The 19,014-nt window shown below is 40.5% G+C and overlaps 1 pseudogene across 1 annotated transcript; it reads right to left on the minus strand.

Annotated features, from left to right (window-relative positions):
- Positions 1 to 17,775: 17,775 nt before the first annotated feature.
- On the minus strand, positions 17,776 to 18,491 carry LOC306656783 (small ribosomal subunit protein eS6-like; annotated as a pseudogene). The gene has a single exon. The product of its transcript is annotated as a small ribosomal subunit protein eS6-like (transcript).
- Between the last annotated feature and the right edge of the window lie 523 nt (positions 18,492 to 19,014).

The following is a 19,014-nucleotide window of genomic DNA, read 5'->3' on the forward strand; positions in this document are numbered from 1 at the left end:
ACAAAAATTGAATAAAGAAACCATAGATCGCAATAACACAATCAACAATTTAAAATTAACGGATATTTAGAATGTACCATCCAACAAAGAACAAATACACTTTCTTCTCAGCAGCACATGGATCCTTCTCTAAAATAGACCATATTTTATGCCACAAAGCTACTATTAGCAAATACAAGAAGATAGAGATACTACCTTGTATTCTACCAGATCATAATGGATTGAAATTAGAAATAAATGACAGAATAAAAAACAGAAACTTCTCCAATACCTGGAGATTAAATAATATGCTATTATATGATGTATGGATAACAGAAGACATCAGGAGGGAAATTAAAAAATTCTTAGAAGTAAACGAGGTTTTTTCCAAGATGACGGCCTAGAGGGTGGCTGCATTACGTGTTGCTCCAGAACTCAGGATTCAAGAGAGGAGATATTGAGACGCTTAGGACCAACTCAAAGTAGCCGGTGACTCTCACCCCCTGGGGGGGCATCCCGGATGGGACGGGGGTCCCGGAACGCAGGAAACTTTGTGAAGTAGAACTGCCGGCGAGACGCCCCTCCCCCCGCTGGAGCGCCATAGAGGAGGCCGCTCGGCACAGCGCTGGGACTCGGAGCAGCCACTGGGGCTCCGGCGGCTGCCCGGGGGAGGAGTGGCGGGGAGAACTGTGTGGACTCAGGACACCGGGGCCTGCCCTGAGGAGGAGGAGAGGAGCGTGGCCACTTGGATTCGGAGAGACTGCACCAGAGCTGCAGGCGGTTGCCAGAGGAGAAGCCGCACGGCGAGCTGTTTGGAATCAGAACGACGCTTCTGAACCCCGGGGCCTGCCCTGAGGACGAGGAGGAAGAGGAGCGGCCGCTTGGATTCGGGTGACTACACGGGAACTACAGGCGGTTGCCAGAGAAGGGGCTGCGTGGCGAGCTGTTTGGACTCGGACCACTTCTGAACCCCGGGGCCTGCCCGGAGGAGTAGGAGAAGGAGGAGAAGGAGCGCGGCGGGTCCTTTGGACTCGCAGTGACTGCATTAGCGCTCCAGGCGGTTGCTCAGAGGAGAAGGCGAGTGGTGAGTTGTTTGGTCTTAAAGTGACAGCTCCTGAACACAGGGGGGGCTGCCTGGAGGAGAAGCGTGGTGGGACGCTTGGTCTTGAGGGGCCACACCAGAGCTCCGGGCGGTGCCCAGAGGACCCGTGCAGCGGGTCACGTAGATTCAGAGCCACTCAGAGGGACTGCTCCTGAACACCCGGGGGGTTATCTAGAGAAGGAGGAGGAACGGGGAGGGTCACTTCGACTCGGAGTGATTGATTGCCCCGGGCTACGGGTGGTTGGTGGGAGGAGGAGGCACGAAGTGAGTTTTTTGGACTCCTAGTGACCGCACCGGCATACTGGGCGGCTGTCTGGAGGAAGAGGCCTGTGGCGGGTCTCTGGGATTCAGAGCGATTGTTCGGGGCCACAGGTGGCTGCTCAGAGGAGGGGCCACGCAGCCAGGCGATTAGGTGCAGAACAGGGTCCCAGGATCTAGGAGACTTCTGGGTGGAAGAGCCGCACAGAGACAGGCTTAGGGCGGAGCGAAGGTTCCAGGCCTATGGGCAAATTCTCTGAGGAGGGGCAGCCTAAGGAGATTCATCTGCGAAGGGTGAGGCTCCCAGGCCCAGGAGGTAGGGCCGGGCCCCTGGAAACTTTGCAGAGGAAGGCAGCCCAGCCCAGGCAGTAGCTGTAAATTGAGGGGGAACCTCTAGGAGGAAACTGACCAGCGAGACCTCCCCACTGGGTGAGTCTTCCCTGCCTGGTGAGGTTTCCCCACAAGGACGGTAAAAACCAGAGACACAGGCCCAAACAGGCCTTGCCTCAGCCCACAGCCTAGGTCCCCTTTGGATGACCATTGGTCAACAAGTGGAGGCACCTCTGCCCACTAGCAGGGAATATACCCCACCTGAAGGCCACCACTCCTAGAGAGGCAGCTTCCTTGTGGAGCACCGCATTATCAACCTCCTCCAAGACTTCAGCCTACTGAAGGCTAAGAGGGGATATATATAGAAATCTTCAGGGTCATTGTAAATCAACAGAGGAAATCTGCAATATCTCAGCGGTCCACTGATATCTGAACAACATGAGAAAACAAGGAAAGAAAATGCTGCAAACAAATCTAGATGTTACATCAATAAAACCCAATGACAGCATGGCAGAAGAAATGACAGAAAAGGAGTTCAGAATTTACATAATTAAAATGATCAGAGAAGCAAACGAGGAGATGAAAGAGCAAATGCAAGCATTGAATGATGAGATGAAAGAGCAAATGCAAGCATTGATTGATCGCACCAATCGACAGTTAAAAGAGCAAATACAGGAAGCAAAAGATCATTTCAATAAAGAGTTAGAGATATTGAAAAAAAACCAAACAGAAATCCTTGACATGAAGGAAACAATAAACCAAATTAAGAACTCCATAGAAAGCATATCCAATAGGATAGAACACCTGGAAGACAGAACCTCAGACATTGAAGACAAAATATTTAACCTTGAAAACAAAGCTGACCAAACAGAAAAGATGGTAAGAAATCATGAACAGAATCTACAAGAACTATGGGATATCATGAAAAGGCCAAATTTAAGAATTATTGGGATTGAGGAAGGCCTAGAGAAACAAGCCAAAGGAATGAACAACCTATTCAATGAAATAATATCAGAAAATTTCCCAAATCTGAAGAATGAAATGGAAAATCAAGTTCAAGAGGCTTACAGGACTCCAAATACACAAAATTACAACAAACCCACACCAAGGCACATTATAATGAAAATACCTAACATACAAAATAAAGACAGAATTTTAAAGGCTGTGAGAGAAAAGAACCAAATTACATTCAGGGGGAAACCAATACGCATATCAGCAGATTTTTCAATCCAGACCCTAAAAGCTAGAAGGTCCTGGAACAACATTTTTCAAGCCCTGAAAGAAAATGGATGCCAACCAAGAATCTTATACCCAGCAAAACTTACCTTCAAATTTGACGATGAAATAAAATCCTTCCATGATAAACAAAAGCTAAAAGAATTTACAAAAAGAAAGCCAGCATTACAGAACATTCTCAACAAAATATTCCATGAGGAAGAGATGAAAAACAAAGAAGCAAATCAGCAAAGGGAGGAATTATCCTAAAGGAATTGTCAAATAAAGGAGGAAACAAGTTGTGTCAAACAAATAAATAAACAAAATTTTAAAAATGAACCAAATGACCGGGAAACCAAATCATTTCTCTATAATAACCCTGAATGTTAATGGCCTGAATTCATCAATCAAAAGACATAGACTGGCAGACTGGATTAAAAAGAAAGATCCAACAATATGTTGCCTGCAAGAGACTCACCTCATAGAAAAAGATACCCATAGATTAAAGGTGAAAGGATGGGGAAAAACATACCATGCACATGGACTCAGCAAAAAAGCTGGAGTATCCATCCTCATTTCCGATAATGTGGACTTCAAGCCAAAGTTAGTCAGAAGGGATAAAGAAGGTCATTCCATACTGCTTAAGGGAAGCATAAATCAGCAAGATATAACAATCATAAACATCTATGCCCCAAACAGTGGCTCATCTATGTATGTCAAACAAATCCTTCTCAATTTCAGAAACCAAATAGACCACAACACAATAATACTAGGTGATTTTAACACGCCGCTCTCACCACTGGACAGATCTTCCAGACAAAAATTGAGCAAAGAAACCATAGATCTCAACAACACAATCAATAATTTAGACTTAACGGACATTTATAGAATATTCCATCCAACCAAGAGTTAATACACTTTCTTCTCAGCAGCACATGGATCCTTCTCTAAAATAGACCATATATTATTCCACAAAGCTAATGTTAGCAAATACAAGAAGATAGAGACACTAGCATGTATTCTATCAGATCATAATGGATTGAAGTTAGAAATAAATGAAAGAGTAAAACACAGAAACTATTCCAACATCTGGAGATTAAACAATATGCTATTATATGATGAATGGATAACAGAAGATATTAGGAAGGAAATTAAAAAATTCTTAGAGGTAAATGAGAACAAAGAAACATCATATCAAAATCTCTGGGACACTATGAAAGCAGTACTTAGAGGGAAATTTATTTCATGGAGCGCATTTAATAAAAGAAGTAAAACTCAACAATAAACAACCTAACACTACAGCTCAAAGCCTTAGAAAAAGAAGAACAGAACAGCACCAAAAGTAGTAGAAGACAGGAAATAGTTAAACTCAGAGCTGAAATCAATGAAATTGAAACAAAAGAAACAATACAAAAAATTGACAAAATAAATAGTTGGTTCTTCGAAAAAATAAACAAAATTGATAAACCTTTAGCCACACTAACAAAGAGAAGACGAGAGAAAACCCAAATCACTAAAATTTGGAATGAACAAGGAAATATCACAACAGACAGGATGGAAATACAAAACATAATTAGATGCTATTTTGAAAATCTATACTCCAACAAAATAGAAAATTTCGAAGACATCAACAGGTTTCTAGAGACATATGAATTGCCTAAACTGAATGAGGAGGACATAAACAATTTAAATAGACCAATTTCAAGTACTGAAATAGAAGAAGTCATCAAAAGCCTACCAACAAAGAAAAGTCCGGGACCAGATGGGTTCTCAGCCGAGTTCTACAAAACCTTTAAGGAAGAGCTCATTCCAATACTTCTCAAAGTATTCCATAAAATAGAAGAGGAGGGAACCCTCCCAAACTCATTCTATAAAGCCAATATCACACTGATACCTAAACCAGACAGAGACTCATCAAGGAAAGAAAATTTCAGACCAATATCCTTAATGAACATCGATGCAAAAATTCTCAACAAAATTTTAGCAAATCGCATACAAAAACATATTAAAAAGATAGTGCACCATGATCAAGTGGGTTTCATCCCAGGGATGCAAGGTTGGTTCAACATCAGGAAATCAATAAACGTAATTCACCATATTAATAGACTTAAAGTCAAGAATCACATGATTATTTCAATAGATGCAGAAAAAGCATTTGATAAAATACAGCACCCCTTCATGCTCAAAACACTAGAAAAAATAGGGATAGTGGGAACATTCCTTAATATTGTAAAGGCCATTTATGCTAAGCCCATGGCTAATATCATTCTAAATGGTGAAAAACTGAAAGCATTCCCCCTAAAAACTGGAACAAGGCAGGGATGCCCTCTTTCACCACTTCTATTCAACATCGTTGTTGAGACTCTGGCCAGAGCAATTAGACAAACCAAAGAAATTAAAGGGATACGAATTGGAAAAGAAGAACTCAAACTATCCCTGTTCACTGATGACATGATTATATATTTAGAGGAACCTGGAAATTCCACCAGAAAACTCTTAGAACTCATAAGTGATTTCAGTAAAGTAGCAGGTTACAAGATCAATGCCCATAAATCCAACGCATTTTTATACATAAGTGATGAATCTTCAGAAAGAGAAATTAGGAAAACTACCCCATTCACAATAGCCTCGAAAAAATAAAATACTTGGGAATCAATCTCACAAAAGAGGTGAAAGACCTCTACAATGAGAACTATACAACACTAAAGAAAGAAATTAAAGAACACCTTAGAAGATGGAAAGATCTTCCATGTTCTTGGATAGGAAGAATTAATATTGTCAAAATGGCCATACTACCTAAAGTGCTATACAAATTCAATGCAATTCCAATTAAAATCCCAATGACGTACCTTACAGAAATAGAGCAAGCAATTATGAAATTCATCTGGAAGAATAAGAAACCCAGAATAGCTAAAGCAATCCTTAGCAGGAAGAGTGAAACAGGGGGTATTGCAATACCAGATCTTCAACTCTACTACAAAGCAATAGTAACAAAACAGCATGGTATTGGTACCAAAATAGAAAGGTAGATCAATGGTACAGAATAGAGGACACGGACACAAACCCAAATAAATACAATTTTCTCATACTAGACAAAGGGGCCAAAAATATGCAATGGAGAAAAGATAGCCTCTTCAACAAATGGTGCTGGGAGAATTGGAAATCCATATGCAACAGAATGAACTAAACCCATATCTCTCACCATGCACGAAACTAAACTCAAAATGGATTAAGGACCTCGGAATCAGACCAGAGACCCTGCAGATTATAGAAGAAAAAGTAGGTCCAAATCTTCACCTTGTTGGTCTAGGACCAGACTTCCTTAACAGGACTCCCATAGCACAAGAAATAAAAGCTAGAATCAACCACTGGGATAGATTCAAACTAAAAAGCTTTCTCTCAGCAAAGGAAACTATCAGCAATGCGAAGAAAGAGCCTACAGAGTGGGAGAATATCTTTGCCAATCATACTTCAGATAGAGCACTAATCTCCAGAATCTATAAAGAACTCAAAAAACTCTACTCCAAGAATTCAAACAGTCCAGTCAACAAATGGGCTAAGGAAATGAATAGACACTTCACAGAAGAAGATCTACAAGCAATCAACAAACATATGGAAAAATGTTCAACATCTCTAGTAATAAGAGAAATGCAAATCAAAACCACCCTAAGATTCCATCTCACCCCAATTAGAATGGCGATTATCAAGAATACGAGCAACAACAGGTGTTGGCGAGGATGTGGGGAGAAAGGTACACTCATACACTGCTGGTGGGGCTGCAAATTAGTGCAGCCACTCTGGAAAGCAGTGTGGAGATTCCTTAGAAAACTTGGAATGGACCCTCCATTTGACCCAGCTATCCCACTCCTTGGCCTATACCCAAAGGACTTAAAATCTGCATACTACAGAGATACAGCCACATCAATGTTCATAGCTGCTCAATTCACAATAGTCAGACTGTGGAACCAACCTAGATGCCCTTCAATTGATGAGTGGATAAAGAAACTGTGGTATATATATACTATGGAATATTACTCAGCCATAAATAATGATAAAATTATGACATTTGCAGGCAAATGGATGAAATTGGAGAATATCATGCTAAGTGAGATAAGCCAATCTCAAAAAGCCAAAGGACGAATGATATCGCTAATAAGTGGAGGTTGACACATAATGGGGGGGAGGGAAGGGTTAGAGTTAGGGTTAGGGAGGGGGGCAAGTATGGAGGAAGGAACTACTGTATAGAGGGTAAAGAGGGGTGGGAGGGGTGGGGGGAAGGGAAAAAATAACAGAATGAATCAAACAACATTGCTCTATGTAAATTTATGATTACACAAATGGTATGCCTTTACGCCATGTACAAACAGAGAAACAACATGTATCCCATTTGTTTACAATAAAAAAAAAAAAAAAAAGAAGTAAATGAGAACAAAGACACATCATATCAAAAATCTCTGGGACACTATGAAAGCAGTACTTAGAGGAAGATTTATTTCATAGGGCGCATTCAACAAAAGAAGTAAAAATCAACAAATAAACGACCTAACACTACAGCTCAAAGCCCTAGAAAAAGAAGAGCAGACCAACACCAAAAGTAGTAGAAGACAGGAAATAGTTAAACCCAGAGCTGAAATCAATGAAATTGAAACAAAAGAAACAATACAAAAAATTGACAAAATAAATAGTTGGTTCTTCAAAAAAATAAACAAAATTGATAAACCTTTAGCCACACTAACAAAGAGAAGACGAGAGAAAACCCAAATCACTGAAATTCAGAATGAACAAGGAAATATCACAACAGACACGAGTGAATACAAAACATAATTAGAAGCTATTTTGAAAATCTATATTTCAACAAAACAGAAAACCTCAAAGACATCAACAAATTTCTAGAGACATATGAATTACCTAAACTGAACCAGGAGGACATACACAACTTAAATATATCAATTTCAAGCAATGAAATAGAAGAGGTCATCAAAAGCCTACCAACAAAGAAAAGTCCGGGACCAGATGGGTTCTCAGTGGAGTTCTACAAAACCTTTAAAGAAGAGCTCATTCCAATACTCCTCAAAGTATTCCATAAAATAGAAGAGGAGGGAACCCTCCCAAACTCATTCTATGAAGCCAATACCACCCTGATACCTAAACCAGACAGAGAGACATCGAGGAAAGAAAATTTCAGACCAATATCCTTAATGAACATCGTTAGAGAGGGTGGCAAGAATGGATGAAAGAAGGACTGTATAGAGGGAAAAGAGGGGTGGGAGGGGTGAGAGGGGTGGGAGGGAAGGGAAAAAATAACAGACTGAATCAAACAACATTACCCTATGTAAATTTATGATTACACAATGGTATTCCTTGACTCCATGTACAGAGAAACAACATGTATCCCATTTGTTTACAATTAAATGTATCCAACCAAAAATTATCCTTAATTCTATACATTTAACAAAATTTTCCAACTATTACTACTCAGATTATTAAGTAATTCACTTTCTCTTAAAAGATCATTTCATCCTATTAAAAAAAATACAAAAGCTACTAAGAAAAAAAAAAAAGTACCATCAAGTACTATTGCCTATTTATCTGAGAAGAAGAAATAAGCATAGACTTTTAGAGATGTTTTATAAACTGCAATGATCTCAGTATTCTCAGCTACCAGGAGAGATCATTAATAGTATTCAATGCAAAAAAAAAAAAATTGGGGGTTCAAAATTATTGAAACAAAAATGACCATGTTTGAACTAGCATAATAAAGTATATTTTATTATCTTAAAGATGAAGTTACATCATAATTAGCAAAGATTTATAAAAAGCGTTCCTTGAAATTAATTCAACTGTATTCATAAAGTTGTATAGTGTGTCAGTCTGCTGGATCTTGTGATGAACACTTTAAAAATTAATTATATGTTTAGGGACTGACCCGTAACTCTTCTGGTCTTGTGGATGCAGTAAGATTTGCCAACTTGAAACAACTAGGCAATTCTGCAGAATGAAAAGGTACATTCACACTAGAATCCGAGAGAATCACTTCTAAGTCTACAGAGCCTTTATGTCAGACATAAAGGAGATAATTCCCTAAGTGATGTGATATGCATGATTTCATTTCTTTCTAAGGATTTCTAAATGTTTAAACTAGCAAAGTCTTTTCTGCATTTTCAATTCTTAAACAAAGCAACAAATAGCAAAATAACAACAACAATGAAAGCTTCCTGCAGCACTGTACATACTGAACCCGAAATCTAGGATTAACTAGTTTTTTTTTTTAATTTTTTGATGTTATTATACTTATCTCTCACTGTAATTAAAAATATTGTGAGTATGACTACATAGATTAGTAAACAAAATAATTCAAGCTACATGAAACTGGTTTGGTTTCTTCCTAGCTCTGTTTAATGCATGAACTGAACTAGCCTTTCTTCCTGCCTGTTCTTCATATAAATAACTTAGTCTAGGGAATTCTACCCGCCTTGAGGTTTCAGATGACTCCCAAGCTCTGTTTCATGTCTCACGTGCTCCTCTGATTTCTGGACACAGGGGATGCTCAGGAAATGCAAAAGAAAGTAAGATTTTAGTAACAAAATCACATTAACTCCTATCACGTGTGGACTCTACATAAAAATGTTGACTTCAAGAAATGGGGAATTTTTAAAAATCTGTGTAATTTTAAAAGAATTATTATCAGTAGTGGTAGTAATATATAAACATTCTGATTTCTACAGGAATAAGTAATTTATTTTAGTACACTTACTGGGGCTCGTAAACTTATTGGACCTCACAACTCTTGCCCCCTCCCCTTCTCTTCTGCCAAGAGGCCCCTGATTGGTCCTACCTTGAGCTCAGTCTCTGGCAGTTCCCAAGCCAGGCCAGGATGCGTGACCAGTGGCTTAGCCCCACCTTGTGGTGGGCTTGTATTAACTGTGTCCACTGTGGACATGCCTGAGTGCCAGGAAACTTTGAGTCATCTTCCTAACCTTCTCCCTCTTAGGCCTCAGCCCAGTGAGTTACCTAATAGGACAAACTCTTTTAGGCCTTCAGCACTTCCCTGAGCCTCACCTGCTTTGATGGGGTTAGGATTCCTGTTGGCTTCTGCTGCCAGTCAACCTTTTTGACTTATCTGTCACTGCATAATCAACCACCACTCCCAAATGTGGTTTCACGTAACCATGGTTTCTTTACCCACATGTCTGGTATCTCAGTGCTCCTTGAAGTCCCTCTCTCTCTCTCCCTCCACCTAGGCTTATCCTGAAGGGCCTAACCACAGCCCTTGGCTTGGGCTTTTTGTAGAGTGAGTTTCTTACATGGTCCCTGGCTTTTTCAGAGATGGTGTTCCAAGAGATAGAATTTGGAAGGTACCAGTGTTGTAAGACATGGGCTCAGAACTTGGCACAGCATCACTTGTGGCAAATTCTTTTGGTCAGAGAAGTCACAAGGGCTGCCCAGATTCAAAGATAGGGAACCTAGACTCCATCTCTCAGTGGGAGAGGTGCTGAAGAGTTTGAGGCCATCTGCCATTCTGCTGTTGTCCCCTTCCCCAAAGTCTCCTTTGCTTTGACTGCTGGCAAGAGTTCTGCTTTGGTTGAGAGGAGCATTAGAAGTAACCTCACAGAGCTACACCTAACTTAGTATGTTCATGCTGCTTCTAACAGATCCTACACCAATACCAATGATTGCCTAAACCACTCTCTTAAGCTTTCTGCACCCTTTGGACACTGTGCTTGGACTGGGGGCAGTTTCTGTAACCAGCTCTACTAGTCTGGATTCCCAGAGAAAAAGGACCAGAAGTGTGTGTGTGTGTGCATGCACACAAATATACACACATGCATCCTAGAGACCCAGGGGAGCTGATGTTAAGCTCCAGTGCAAATGTGAAGGTCTGAGAACATGGTCTGCTTCCCAGGGCAGGCTCATGACTCAGGAAGAGCCAAGGTTTCAGTTCAAGTCCAAAAGTGGAAAAATGCTGATGTTCCTGTGCAAAAACATTCAGGCAGGCAGAATTTTCTCTTATTCAGGGCAGGGTCAGCCCCCTTCTGTTCAGGCTTTCAACTGATTGAGGCCTCTTACATCAGGGGGAGCAATCTGCTTTACTTAGTCTGCTAATTTAAATGTCAATCTCATCCCAAAACAGCATGATAGGAATACCCAGAATCATGTTTGCACAAATAACTGAGCATGCTGAGGCCCAGTCAAATTGACACCATAAAGGCAACCATTGCAGCATCTCAGCCTCCCCCAGCCTCACAGTCTCCATAGCCCTTGCCTCTCCCTCCCTTCTGATGCTTGTCTTCCCCATAAGGACAAGTACTTCTGTGTCTGAGCTATGAGAGAGCCATTTCCTGTCCCAGCCTTTCCACAGTAGTGCCATTGCTCTTTGTCTTGTGGTTGTGTTCATGAGAATCATTATTTAATGTCAAACAGGGTGCATATCAGGTCCAGAGTCACAGGTGTCTCTGTGGGTATATATGAGATGGTGGCACGGGGGCATTACTGAGGTGTCTGCAGGAAAAAGCACTAAGGGATACCAATAATTACAAAATGCTAATATTCACCTAGTGCTTTATAATTTAGAAACAACTTTTATCTGCCTCACTCCCTGCTGTCCTTGTGATCCTGATAGTTGGTATAATTACAAAACCTGCTTTGGAGAAGAAAAGATCAGTAATGACGACACAGTGATCAAGTTGCATGGTCTCCTTTACTTATACCACTATCCTTCTCTTACTTACACTCACTCATTTATCCCACAAATATATATTGAGTGTTGGGTGCTGGAGATAAATTGGGAAGAGAAAAAAAGATGTGTCAGTTCTCACGCAGCACAAGGTCTATTATAGGAGACTGCTGCTAATTAAATGACCTCACCAATCGATATAAATTTAGAACTGTGATCAGAGCCCTTAAGGTAAAGTATGCTGCAGTGTGAAAGGGACATTTGGCTTAATCACTGAGGAAGTGACCACTCAATGGACACTGGAAGGACAGATATTTACTACAGTAAGGGACAGGTGAGGAATCCATGTTCCAGGGAGTGGAGCAGCTTCTACAAGGGCCCTGAGTTAGGAAGGGGTGACTCCAAGAACTGAGTGTACCTGGAACATGAGCCCAGTGAGGTGGGTTCTGTTATTCATCTGAACCCCATTTTACAGATGAAGACAACACAGACCAGAAACCTGCTGGTACAGCCAGGCAGTGGAGAAGCCAGACTTTGAACAGAGCCCTGCTCATTCCTCACTTCTGGCTTCTCCTCGAACAGTTTGCTATGTGGGTCAGGTGAGTTTCACCTTGCTTTTGAGGGGGACTGGAGAACATCACACTAAGTAAGGGAAGTCAGACTCAGAAAGTCAAGGGTCAAATGTTTTCTCTCATATGTGGAAGTTAGAGTAAAATAAGGAGGAAAAGGAGAGGGGAAATCGGTGAAAATAGAAGGGAGATCAGTGGAACAGAGGAAGGGGCTGGAGGGAGCGTGGAAAACTGCAGAGTAAAAATGGCCAAACTATGCTATGTACATAATATCATGGTGAATTTTACCTTTATGTGTATCTATAGAGCCCTGATTTTTTTTTTTTTTTTTTTTTTTTTTTTTTTTTTTTTGTGGTGCTGGGATTGAACCCAGGGCGTTGTGCTTGCAAGGCAAGCACTCTACCAATTGAGCTATATCCCCAGCCCCCTAATTTTTTTTTAAAAGGCTATAAATAAATGGAAGACAGCAGGGTAAAGGAAGGGCAAAAGGAGGAGAGAGGGAGGGGAGGGAAAAGGGAAGTACTGGGGACTGAAGTGGAGCTAATTATATTCTATGCTTGTATGATCATGTCAAAATGAACCCAACTATTATGTACAACTGTAATGCACTAATAAAAATAAATAACTCCAGAACCATTGGGTTTTTAATTTTTTTTTTAAATGTAGCCTAGCTGGGATGGGAAAAATACATCTAGGCAGCGAGTATCACTGTCAAAGAACGCCTGGAGGAGTTGCAGAAAGACATGAACTGGGAATTTAAAGTGAGGGAGTCGAGCTCCTGCAGAGAGCTTGGAGAAGGGGTGACCAAGATCAAAGCAGCTTGGGGGGCATTATGTGATTAGGATTCTGAATTTGAAACAAGTGAGGCTCCATCAGCTAATCAGTTCATTCACAGCCAAATGTGATTCCAGAGTTGGGGCAGTCTCATCTGCCACATTTTCCTCCCTAGTCATCTTTAGAAATAGGATCCATGTTCCCCCGAGTAAAGCAGTTCCACTTTTATCCCCTCTGGAGGGGAAGGCTGCATGGGCTCAACGCCTTCACACATCCCTAGTGATTCATAAAGCAGTGGGTCCTCTGAGTGTGTCGTGCTACACAGTGTTGGGCAAACTGAAAAAGAACTCCTAAGGCTCTTTGCCTCCCAGAGGGAGAATGTTTTGTACCAAATGCTCCTTTTTGGAAGTTTTTACAGGCTAAAGAAAGACTACACTGGTTAAGAGGAAACATTCATGTGTGCACAAAGGACAGGGGAATGCTGATAGATCAAGGGAAGAAATACAAAGCTCAAGGAATTAATATATTTGGAAATGAATTTTATGTCTTCAATATATGGAAGTGCCCTGCAATCATGAAACCCAGGTTATACCCACGAGTGGGGAAAACTAGGGGAAGCTGTGCCCCAATAGAAAGCCAGAAAGGTCAAAGCAGATGCTCAGAACAAGTCTTAGTGAGGCTGACATTTGGAATGAAGACTTAGCTTGTATCATTGGAATAAATGGTGTGTGCCCTATGTAGAAAAGAGTCAGGTAATTCCAAGAGCAGAATCTGGAAATGTGGTGTAAAGGAAGACACAGGTGGCTTCCTGCAGAACCCATCTGACTTGAGCTGATTGTTAGAACTGTAGTCTTCAAAGGGACTGACCTCTACCTACAGGAACTTAGGGACTTAGGAGATGGAAAGGAGTCACAAGAGGAATAAAAACTAAAACAGCACAACTAAACATCACATCTCCAGGTTCTATTTCAATCTCACTGAATGTGAGTTTAGAAACAGGGAAGATCTAGGAATAGGAAAAATTAACATATTTCTGAAGGATCTAGGCAGTGAATGAGTTAGGTAAAAGAAATATGCTTGCATCTGACTGCAACCATATGAATCACCGCCCCCCCCCCCCCCCCCCCCCCCCCCCCCCGCCGCAACACACCAAGTGGGAACCATCCAGCTGAGCCCAGTCAATCCACAGAACTGGTAGAGATTATAATAAAGTGTTGTCTTGAGTAGTTTATTATGTAGGTAAGGGAACTGAATCACCCTAAAAATTTTAAAAAGTTGTTCCTGATTGGCAGGCAGCTCTTTTAAATCTTCCAGGGCCCAAGTGTCTTCCATCTTGTGGTTACACCATCTTCAGTGACTGGTTTCTAAGAGAACTGTGGAAAGAAAGAACATGAAGAATGATGGATGGGAGGTCTGTAGGACCAGGTCTGGAAGTGGGATCTATCACTGCCACTATATTGAGCAGAACTCATGCACATGGTTACGGTTGACTGTGAGGAAGGCTGAAAAATGTAGCCTTGCTGTGGATTTAATGCACAGCAGTCAGTCTCTCATAAACTGAGTTCCTCCTAAGCACCTTTCTCGTTGTGTGTGAAGTAGAAACAACTATGCTAGACAAATAACAACATGTCAATCTGTTCCAGTTCAAACAGTGCTTTCACATCGTATTCCCTCTCCTATCTGCTCCTCCTCTCCAAGATGGTATCTGGGGCTGGGTTATAAATAGGTAACTTTCTGGTTTGAGATTAAGGGTGCCTCAGATTAGCTGGGGGTTCTAAGGAAACTTCCTGTTTCACATCTGAGCACCTGATTCTTATTCTCTGCTTAGAGTCTGGTCCTGTTTGGCATTCATGGATGTTATACTCTCAACCTCAGCCGCATACTTTGTCCTATCTCTGTCTTTGGCAGGCTTTGTATATAACCCCTGGTTTGTGGTGGTTCAGTGGCCCTGTTAGGACTTCTGCATCCCCTCAGTGAGGATATAGTGGAATTCCTTCCTCCCCATCCACAAGCAATCTGCTTATAGGCTTTGGAGAATATGGAGCCCTTTGACTTGGATCCACTAGCTTGGACATGATATACAAAGAACGGTAGCCCTGTGCAGCCTCGAAGGAACTGAAAAGAAAGAAAAGGATAAGTTGCAGACCTCAACGCTATCCCTCAAGCTGTCAGATGTTGATCACAGAAGTCAGGGCTCGTTTCCCATGGATCCATCATACAACATGACACTGCAGTGTGGGAGATTTACATAATCAGAATACATCATTATTGAGACTGGGTTATAAATTCTTCAAAAGTACAGAAGACATATAAATTTAGAGAAAAATATGAATTTAGATAATTTTAAAACCTGAATAACTTAAAAATCATGATATAATTAACAAAAGAGGGGTACAGGCAACACAAACACGTTAAACTTAGCTGTCACTGAGCTGACTGACAATAGGTATTTTCTAAAATAGATACACAAAGAAGTATATGATGTTAGCTCAAAGTTAACATGTTCAGTACCAGAAGAACAAAAACAAACACCAGAGCAACAACAATAACTGCAAAACTTCTGGGAATGAGAGTTGGAATGGAGAGTGAGAGAGAAACAGATTCTATTTCAGAATTCCTCTGCATGGTATGTTTCAAAACTCATATGTAGATAATACTTTAATTAGGAGATACTAATACTGAATTATAAAATAAAACAGGAACATCTTCATAAATGAACAAATACTTAGATAAGATATAATATTTTCATTAAAATGAATACAGATCTTAGAAGGAAAAAATGTATCATCACCCACTTATCAGGGAAAGCAATTGGACTTTGATTTGGGGGGAATTGCTTATTTCACTTAGCATATTCTGCAATTCTGTCCATTTATTTGCAAATGCCATAATATTATTCTTCTTTATGGCTGAATAATATTCCCTTGTGTATATATACCACAAATAATTTAAAAAAAGAAGAAGGAAAAAATGTAATAAGTATACAGTAATTTCTCCCTTATTTTCAGGGAATATATTTGAAGACCCTTGGTGTATGCCTCAAACTGCATATAGTACATATTGTGTTTTTTTTATATACATACATGTCAGTGAGAAAGTTTATAAACTGACATGAAATATGAACTACTCTGTCGCCCACACTCACCATAACTAATTATACAATGTAACAATTCAAATAATAATGTGAATGTGGTCTCTCTCTCCCTCTCAAATTTTCTTATTTCACTGTAATCTCAGCAATCTTAGTGTATGATTCTTTCCTTATTAAGTGAGGAACACTCACTTTTTCATTTATAGGAAACACTTAATGACTTCCCTTTGTCGTATTGAATTGCCAGCCTCACTGTTCTTATACTTTGGAGCCAAGTAAAACACAGGCACTATGATACTCTGGCAGTCCAACTGATAACACAAACTACTCATAGGTCATTCTGGGGCCAGCAGTATATACAGTGTGACTACACTGGACAAAGACATGCTTCACATCCCAGGTGGCATGGAACAGGGTAGTTCAAGGTTTCATGATACTGCTCAGAATGGCATTACTTAACATTTAGGAATTGATATTACTAGAATTTTCCATTTCCTATTTTCAGACTGCAGTTGACCATGGACAATTGAAACCATGGATAAGAGAAGACTATTGTATACATTCCTATATACAAGAAAAAGTACATAGGACATATCTGAATTGAAATGTAGAGAAGGGAAGACTTTTACATGATTTACACTCCTCTGTTTTATTTATTTATTTATTTATTTTTACTTTTTAAGAACTAATACATATCTTCAATATTATGAGTTATATTAACAAGAGTTATAATTTTAAACATGAGCTTGCTTTATGGCACTGCCCCTTGCCGGCTTTGTTATATGGGAGAATCAGGTCACACCTTTGAACCTCAGTTCCCATCTTCACACAAAACAACTCCCACTCGTCGTACAGTGGTCCATGCAGATGAGCACAAATGGGTCCTAGCAATCTGCACAGATTCTGTACAAATTACTCCTTTCCTCCTTCCCTGTTCCCAAGGAGAAGTGGCAGTCTGGGTGACTCAGGAAGGGGGTGAGGTGGAGGGTGGAGAAATGATTCAGACCATGTTTAAAAACAGCCCTCACATGCATAAGTACAAAACCAGCTCTGGCTCCTGCAAGAGAACAGCCCGCCCCTTCCCCCAAGTGTTTTCCTGCTACCACCCCATCCTTTCTCTCATGGACTCCTCACTATTTATTTTAACCCATTTATCTATGTAAAATGTTCAGAGGTTATTACAATGTTCCTGGATAGGAATAGCCCCTTTTTTGTTTTCCCCTAATTCATCGCATTAGCTAATGGCGAGTGCTTAACCCACTGAGCCCCTGAAGCTAGAGACCCCATTGTAGAATTGCTCTTCAGTGCCTAACCTGATGCCGGCCAGAGGGTAGTAGTGTATGCTGAAGGACTCCAGAAAAGCCTTTCTTGGCCTTTTCCATAATATGGCATTGCTTCCATGCCAGGATCACAGTTTATTAAGACAAAAAGCATTGTTTTTGGCTTTTAGCAAAGCACTTTTAATTTAAATGTCTGGTTTTTGTTCCCCGAATTTTTTTTTTGTTATAGTGGTAATTATTTATTTGCCCTAAGTTATACCTTTCTGCAAAGGTAATATTTTTATATTAAGTATTCTTTCCTGAGCCACAGACTTTTGCTGACCATCTAGAATCGTTGCGGTGTCATGTCAGTCTCTGAATTTAAAGAATATAATTTCATGTATCTCTTGTAGGTAGACTTCCCTTCTCTATGACATGTTTTTCCAATCCTTATCTAGTTACATCATCAATTAAAGGTCAATAAAGTTTGAAGACCAGAGCTTATTCATTATTCATAAAAATTCTTATTTTTGACTGAACTCAGAAGTAGAAACTCTCAGAGAGGACAGCCTGCATTTCTTGGCAATCTGTTCCTGGCGTTTTTCTTTGGCTTCTTTCATTCTTTTGACCAAAAGTTCGGCATATTCTGCAGACTCCTTCTTATTTTTCTTAGTACTCTGTTTCTTCAGAGCAAAATATGCTGGCGCTTGTGATACAGGACACGTGGAGTAACAAGATGCTGAAACTTCGGTGCTTTGGTCCTGGGTTTTTTACCTTCCTTGTTTAAGGGTTTTCTGAAAACATAGTGGCGGACATCATCTTCCTTAGATAGACTGAAAAGTTTGCAGATTCTACTAGCTCTTTTGGGTCCCAAGTCCAGGAATATCCTTCTCTCCTTTTTTTGCAATAACCAAGTTAAGAACGCTTGGATTGGCATCCACATTGCAACCTCGAACAGATTTGCTTTCTTTCCAGTTTGCCCTGGCCTATAACAGGAATGCCCCTTACTCAAGAGCCGGCGAACAGGGCCCTGGGTTAAGGCATCCTACTTAATGGGGAAACCTTGTTTGTCATTCCCACCACTGATTCACACCACATAACCCTTCCATTCTTCACCCAGAGTGTCTGCAGCAACTTCTGTGACTATATGCTTCTCATAAAAAATATGAAGTTTGCGTTCATTGTCCACTTCAATGAGTTTCTGGCAGCCAGTGGCTGGGACGGAAATATTCAGCTTCATTTTGGGGCAGCTGATCTCCCACAAGACACCACGAAATATAGCCCCCACATTTTTTATTTGTGCATTATAGTTGTACAAAATAATGGGATTTGTTGTTACATATTCATACATGCATATAACATAACAATATAATTTGGTCAATATCCCTCCCCAGCACTTCCCCACCTCCATCCCTGCTTCCCACCCCTTGATCCCTTTCCTCTACTGATCTCCCCTTGGTTTCCTTGTGATCTGCCCACATCTTTCTTTTCCTTTTTCCTCTCTAACTTCTGCATATGATAGAAAACATATGACCCTTGAGCACCTGAGGTTGACTTACTTCGCTTAACATAATGGTCTCTAGTTCCATCCATTTTCCTGGAAATGACATAATTTCATTATTCTTCATGGCTGGAGAAAACTCCATTGTGTATACATGCCACATTTTCTTTATCCTTTTGTCCACTGATGAACATCTAGGGTGGTTCTATAGTTTGGCTATCATGAATTGTGCTGCTATAAATGGGTATGTTTGCACGTATCA

Source organism: Sciurus vulgaris (assembly GCF_902686455.1).
Source record: "Sciurus vulgaris genome assembly, chromosome: 3".
NCBI classification, from domain to species: Eukaryota; Metazoa; Chordata; class Mammalia; order Rodentia; family Sciuridae; genus Sciurus; species Sciurus vulgaris.